At 49.6% G+C, this 7,500-nt stretch overlaps 1 protein-coding gene across 1 annotated transcript in view; it reads right to left on the reverse strand.

Annotated features, from left to right (window-relative positions):
- LOC139928853 (dematin-like) overlaps nt 1-7,500 on the reverse strand; it is a 42,227-nt gene that overhangs the window by 21,692 nt on the left and 13,035 nt on the right. The window lies entirely within an intron of this gene.

Below are 7,500 nucleotides of genomic sequence, written 5' to 3' on the forward strand. Positions count from 1 at the left end.
GACAGACAGCAGACAGAGAGACAGACAGACAGACAGACAGACAGACAGACAGACAGGCAGACAGACAGGCAGACAGACAGACAGCTAGAGAGAGACAGGCAGACAGACAGGCAGACAGAGAGACAGACAGACAGACAGGCAGACAGACAGGCAGACAGACAGACTCTGATACCATGCAAAGAAAGAGCAGTCCAGTCTCTCTCTCACAGTGTAAAGCCTACATGGTGTTAGCTGTGGTTCAGTCTGGTGTCTGCACTGATTAGCCAGCTAGCTAAAGATCAGCAGGATGATAAAATAACAACCACATCTTCTCTAACAATTAGAGTTTGCTTCCATCAAACGAGATCCAACCAAACAGCAGAAAAGAAGCTCTGAACCGCAGTTTCTTCTGCTTCTTCACCTGGAAGCAGGACGGTTAAAACATGCTGTACTCAGGTCAGGTCTTCTCTTCCTGCTGCAGTGCATTCTGGTCTCTCTCCTGCTCCTGCAGTGCATTCTGGTCTCTCTCCTGCTCCTGCAGTGCATTCTGGTCTCTCTCCTGCTCCTGCAGTGCATTCTGGTCTCTCTCCTGCTCCTGTGGTGGAGAAACTGGTCTCTCTCCTCTTCTACGATGGATTTCTCCCTGTATGATTGTTGAACGTCTCTCGGTGCAAAATGGCGGCTCTAGAAAGAAGCCCTCGCTCTTTGATTCTGAGGGACTGACACCAAAACCTGACGTTTACCGCTGATGTTTTACATCCTGAAACATTTTCTCATATCAAACTGGAAATATCTGGAGGTGACGTCACCTCGTCTACGATTGGCCGGTTATCCACCGAGAAGAGAAACACAACAAACTCCTATATGGAGCAGAATGTAGGATCCACTGAAATCTGTTTTAAACAGACTGACTGGGACTCTTCATGTGTTGGACAGCAGTAGAGTCCAGAGAAGCGAGCTCTGTCTCTGGGGAAAGATCAATTACAATCTAATGGCTCCTACTGATCAATAATCTGATCAATAATCTGGAGTCAGGTGCCACCTCCTCTGTGTCAGACAGGACACCTGACTCCACAGGCGGAGGGGATGAGAGGATTTCACCGTTCAGACTCTTGTTTAACTTTCATTGTGCTGAACATGACTGTGATTTAGTGTTTCTGCAGCCTGCTGATCTGAGATCTGCTCCAACATTACACTCATTTAAGACCTTTCTTTGTAGTATAACTTACACATAAATAGTTCATTATTATTGTTATTTTTATTGCTGCCATTGTTGTTGTTATTACTATTATTATCATTACTATTTTATATATCTTATATATTCCTGTGTGTTTAACCAAGTAGAAGCAGCTCGGTGACAGCAGGGTGTTCGGTGAGTCTGAGAGTCTGAGACCGGAGTTCAGTTCCCAGCTTGTAGGAAGGAAATTTCTACTGTGAGTCACATTTCACCATGAACTAGTCTTTCCCAAACCTGAACCAAGTTGTTTTAGTTCCTAAACTGAACCGTTAGCCGACCTGCAGCAGAAAATGTCCAGTTCATGTTTTTATCACAGGATCCAGTTCATGATGGAGGAACAGCATTTTCACATAAATCCTGTCCACAGAACATAAATCTGAGTTTCAGAGTTCGTGCTCATTTCAGCAAAAACTCATCAAACCCAGCTGTAAACAGACCAGACAAACACCGAAGATCTGATCATCCAAACCAGCTCCGGAGGTCAGAGACTTATTTAACTTCATTAACAACAAAGTGTAAATGTGACGAGACTCCGACCCACATGGAGCCACGGCAACAGAAAGGAAACAGATCAAACAGCTGAGACAGAAACTGGACTGTCAGGAGACTGGAGGAACGAGACAGACGAGGCGTTTACTGACAAGCGTTAAAGAAGGTAAATATTAACAGAGTAAGCGATGTGTGCGACGATCTGACGAGGGAAAGAGAAATCAGATTTCAGCGTGTTTACCGGAGACTCGTTTTAAAGCCGGGTGCAAATCTAATCCGGCTCCATCAGACCTGAACACGGTCTGGATAGAAACACGCCGCTGCAGACGGAGAGGAGGCTGCAGCGAGGAGACGAGATAATAAACTGTCGTGTTCGAGTCCAGGAGGAAATCAAACAGCAGGCGGAAACATCCGGATGAAAGCAGGCGACCCGGGAGACGAGGCGTTCGCTGACGGCTTCGAAAGACGGAAACACGACAAGAGGAACGAGGAAGTGTCGGTCTGCGTTTTGGCAAGAAATCACATTTCAGTGTGAAGAGAGGAGACGCTTTTTAATGGCAGGTGTGAATATAATCAGATTTACATAACATTATTATTATTATGATGCAAAAACCAGCAAAGTAATCCTTACAGTGAGGCAGTGTGTGTGTGTGTGTGTGTGTGTGTGTGTGTGTGTGTGTGTGTGTAGTGGTTTGTGGGTGTTTGTGTTCCTACTGGTATGTGTGATTGTGTGCATCATTGGTGTGTAGGAGTGTGTGTGCGTATTTGTGTGTGTGTGTGTGTGTGTGTGTGTGTGTGTGTGTGTGGGTGGGTGGGTTATTTGACTCATCCAGTCCATCAGCTGTCCTGCTTCACCAAACACTCTTCATATTAAACACTGAGCTGTCAACATAAAGTCAACAGAAATTGCATTATTTCTTTATTAATGCTTTCAAAATTAATCTCATGTGTTCATTTGACAGCGCTGGTTGTAATGAAACATGTTTTGGATTTCCACATTTCTCTGTCCGGCTCCACAGTCCCACGCAGGTCTTCTCCAAACTGATCCTGGTACATTTGTCTCCAGGCCGCTTTCTCTGTTTCCTGTCTGCACTGATATGCAAAAAATATAGGAAAACGGTGAAATCTAGCCTACTGGGCATGTGCAAGCCTCTGATCCATGACCTTTATGTTGTTACCATGGTTACCACTGTTTAAGGAAGTGTTGTCATGGCTGCAGCAGCAGAGCCTTCAGCGCCAACAAGAGTCCAAATCACCACAAAAGACGAACAGAAGCGAGACAGACTTCTCTGTCGGGACAGACGGAAGATCACATGACCGTCTGACTCCGCCTCAGATCACATGACCGTCTGACTCCGCCTCAGATCACATGACCGTCTGACTCCGCCTCAGATCACATGACCGTCTGACTCCGCCTCAGATCACATGACCGTCTGACTCCGCCTCAGATCACATGACCGTCCCACGCCAGCGTTTTGGAAAAGCTGGATGGAAGGCCAAAATGGAGAAATAAAGATGCGTTTTCAAATTTACCCAGCTTAGTGTGGACAAAGCCTGTCTCTCTCTCTGCCTGTCTGTCTGTCTGTCTGTCTGTCTGTCTGTCTGTCTGTCTGTCTCTCTCTCTGCCTGTCTGTCTGTCTGTCTGTCTGTCTGTCTGTCTGTCTGTCTGTCTCTCCGAGTCGAGTCCCAGCTCCGAGTCGAGTCCCAGCTCCGAGTCGAGTCCCAGCACCGAGTCGAGTCACCGAGTCGAGTCCCAGCACCGAGTCGAGTCCCAGCTCCGAGTCGAGTCCCAGCACCGAGTCGAGTCACCGAGTCGAGTCCCAGCACCGAGTCGAGTCCCAGCTCCGAGTCGAGTCCCAGCTCCGAGTCGAGTCCCAGCACCGAGTCGAGTCACCGAGTCGAGTCCCAGCACCGAGTCGAGTCACCGAGTCGAGTCCCAGCTCCGAGTCGAGTCCCAGCACCGAGTCGAGTCACCGAGTCGAGTCCCAGCACCGAGTCGAGTCACCGAGTCGAGTCCCAGCTCCGAGTCGAGTCCCAGCTCCGAGTCGAGTCTCAGCACCGAGTCGAGTCCCAGCTCCGAGTCGAGTCCCAGCTCCGAGTCCCAGCACCAAGTCGAGTCCCAGATCCGAGTCGAGTCCCAGCACCGAGTCGAGTCCCAGCTCCGAGTCCCAGCACCGAGTTGAGTCCCAGCTCCGAGTCCTGGCTCCGAGTCGAGTCTCAGCACCAAGTCGAGTCCCAGCACCGAGTCGAGTCCCAGCTCCGAGTCGAGTCCCAGCTCCGAGTCGAGTCTCAGCACCAAGTCCAGTCCCAGCTCCGAGTCGAGTCCCAGCACCGAGTCGAGTCCCAGCTCCGAGTCGAGTCCCAGCTCCAAGTCCCAGCACCGAGTCGAGTCCCAGCTCCGAGTCCCAGCTCCGAGTCGAGTCCCAGCTCCGAGTCGAGTCCCAGCTCCGAGTCGAGTCCCAGCTCCGAGTCCCAGCACCGAGTCCAGTCCCAGCTCCGAGTCCAGTCCCAGCTCCGAGTCGAGTCTCAGCACCAAGTCGAGTCCCAGCTCCGAGTCCCAGCACCGAGTCGAGTCCCAGCTCCGAGTCGAGTCCCAGCACCGAGTCGAGTCCCAGCACCGAGTCGAGTCCCAGCTCCGAGTCGAGTCTCAGCACCGAGTCGAGTCCCAGCACCGAGTCGAGTCCCAGCTCCGAGTCGAGTCCCAGCACCGAGTCGAGTCCCAGCACCGAGTCGAGTCCCAGCTCCGAGTCGAGTCCCAGCTCCGAGTCGAGTCCCAGCACCGAGTCGAGTCCCAGCTCCGAGTCGAGTCCCAGCACCGAGTCGAGTCCCAGCTCCGAGTCGAGTCCCAGCTCCGAGTCGAGTCCCAGCACCGAGTCGAGTCCCAGCTCCGAGTCGAGTCCCAGCTCCGAGTCGAGTCAGAGTCTGTTCAGCTAGAGGAGGAAACTCGCAGCCTGTCAGTTTCCATGTTGACTTTACAGATCTGAGTTATCACAGCTCCAACAGACAGATGCTGCCAGAAGAAGAAGAGTTCAGGCTTTCTACACATTTTCCGTTTCAAAATTCCAGACTTTTCCTACACTTCCAGACTTCCCAGTGGATTTTTTTCCGACCACGTTTAACATCTCAGACTCCTGATGGCTGAATGTTTATCATGTGTGTAAATAACTGATGAGATGATGGGACTCTGGCTGATCCCGGCCGCCTCGCCCGGACTGCAGATCTGACCGGTTTCACACACAGTTTACACAAACCTCTTTTCTCTGTTTTATGGTTCTTCGGCAAACATTTTTTTATATTTCGGATCGGTCAGCCGCCTCTCAGAAAACTGGATTTGCGCCCCACATCAGCACAGATCAATGGAAAACATATTCAGCTTTTTAGAAAACCGTTAATAGAAGTCTGGAAACAAATATTTTTCCATACTCTCTCCTCTTTTTTCCTTTCTTTCAGACCTGGAAATGATCAAAATCACATTGCAGACTTTTCCAGACAGACAGCACAGTAAAGCCTGACAGCTGCTTCTTCTCTTTTTCACACATCATCCTCTCATCTTTCCATCTTTCTCCAGTCTGTTCTGTCTAAAAAGCAGAATTATCTGAAAAATAATCTGTGCAGAGGAAGGCACATGGCACAGCGGGTCCAGGTGAAGCAGCTGATCTGGGTTCAGTGCGGAGGAGGTGTGAACGCAGCGGGACGGAAACAGAAACAGACGGGACGGTTCAGACGCTCCGTGCTTCAGTCGGAGACGTCCTGTCACATTAAAGTGATGTTGAACTTTGAGAGACTTGTTTTTTTATATATTATATATATTTCTTGTCATCAGAATCTGCTGTGTCGGCGTTCCTTTATGTGCTAGAAGTGATTTTCAGACTGTTCCTCCAGACAACAGCAGTGAATGGAGAGAGAGAAAAAAACACAATTCTCCAGTCTGCTCTACCGGAGCAACAGATCACAGAATCACTGATTTGGGGGTTTTATCATGGAGGAAGAAACACAAGACAAGACTCTACCAGAGCTACACAGAGCTGTAAGCTTCCAGCTCAGAGAGTTTCTGTCTCCATGTTTCCTCCTGAAGCTTCTCTCTCCCTCTCTCTCTCTCTCTCTCTCTCGCTCTCTCTGTTCATCTTCCCACACTTCTATTTTAAGTGATTCAGTTTTTATTTCCAGGATCTGGATGCTGTTGCTAGGCAATGTTGGAGCGAAGCTGCTGACTGGCTGGAATCATGTTGGAAGAGTTTAGATTCAACATGAAATCTCCTCCATTAGAAGAAAGTGAGAGCTAACCTGACGAACTGCACAGCAGGGAACTTCAGGCCTCGATTTACTAAATGAGACACTTTGACAGACTGGAGCCTGTAGATGTTACAGATACTGAGTGACAAACGTCAGGTGATGATGATCAGTTTTGGAATACAAGTCTTCATTTCTTGCCAAAAGCTTCAAATTCAAATTTATTGGACGCTTCCACTGGACACAACGCAGCGCCAAAGCTGATGCAACACCAGCACCATGCCAACGCTAACGCAACGGCAACGCAACGGCAACGCAACAGCAACGCAACGCCAACGCAACGCCAACGCAACGCCAACGCAACACCAACGCAACGCCAACGCAACGCCAACGCAACGCCAACGCAGCGCCAACGCAACGCCAACGCAACGCCAACGCAACGCCAACGCAACGCCAACACAGCGCCAACGCAACTCAACGCAACTCAACGCAACTCAACGCAACTCAACGCAACTCAACGCAACTCAACGCAACTCAACGCAACTCAACGCGTCAACGCAGCGCGGCAGTGACGCAGCTTTCACTGATCTCAGAACGCTGCGATCAGACAACAGAACAATCTGATGTGTTTCAAACCTGATCTCAGACCGACCGTCCACACTGTGACTGACAGATCACGTGTGTTCAGACAGATCACGTGTGTTCAGACAGATCACGTGTGTTCAGACAGATCACGTGTGTTCAGTCTCATCATTTGCTGGATCAGATATGCAGAAAAGTCATATTTGAGCTTTCTGTCTGATCCACAGACTGTAACCAGGTGGAGCACACAGAGAAATAAAGGAGCTGAAACTGAGTTCTTCTGAGTGGAGGATTCTGGGTCGTCAACAGCTCCGCCTGCTATTGGTCCGTAATCCACCTGTCAATCACTGGACAGACGACCTGTCAATCACTAGGAAGACAACCCCTGTTTTATCTGTTTTATCTGTTAATGACATTTATTTTGAAAATCTCCATAAGGACACACATTAGAAGAAGTGAAATTAGCTGCTGAGACTCTTCCTCTCTCTCTCTCTCTCTCTCTCCCTTTCTCTCTCTCTGTCTCTCTCTCTCTCTCTCTCTCTCTCTCTGTCTGAACTCTGTATCTGTGTCTCTGAGTGACGGCGGACGGGACGGCAGATAACCCAGTGGAATGCTGGGAGATTTCTGCAGGTTGCTAGGCTACCAAACACATCTATCCAATCAGCTGGCAGAAATGTGGGAGAGAGACGCTCTACTGACACAGACCTCCCACCCACAGACCACCCTGACACTGTGTGTGTGTGTGTGTGTGTGTGTGTGTGTGTGTGTAAATTACAAGTGAAATTGCCCTCCAGGTCGCCCATAATTCTCTATCACATTTTTTTCTAACAGTGCACTTGTCAGACAGACACATGCAGGTGCACACACACACACACACACACACACACACACACACACCCCGTATGGATTAGCAGGTTGTGCTGATGTGTTCTTTGTCTTTCTGTCCCAGCTGCAGCGTCAGTCTGAACAGATCGTGACCCCAG

This window comes from Centroberyx gerrardi, chromosome 8 (assembly GCF_048128805.1).
Source record: "Centroberyx gerrardi isolate f3 chromosome 8, fCenGer3.hap1.cur.20231027, whole genome shotgun sequence".
Classification (NCBI taxonomy): domain Eukaryota; kingdom Metazoa; phylum Chordata; class Actinopteri; order Beryciformes; family Berycidae; genus Centroberyx; species Centroberyx gerrardi.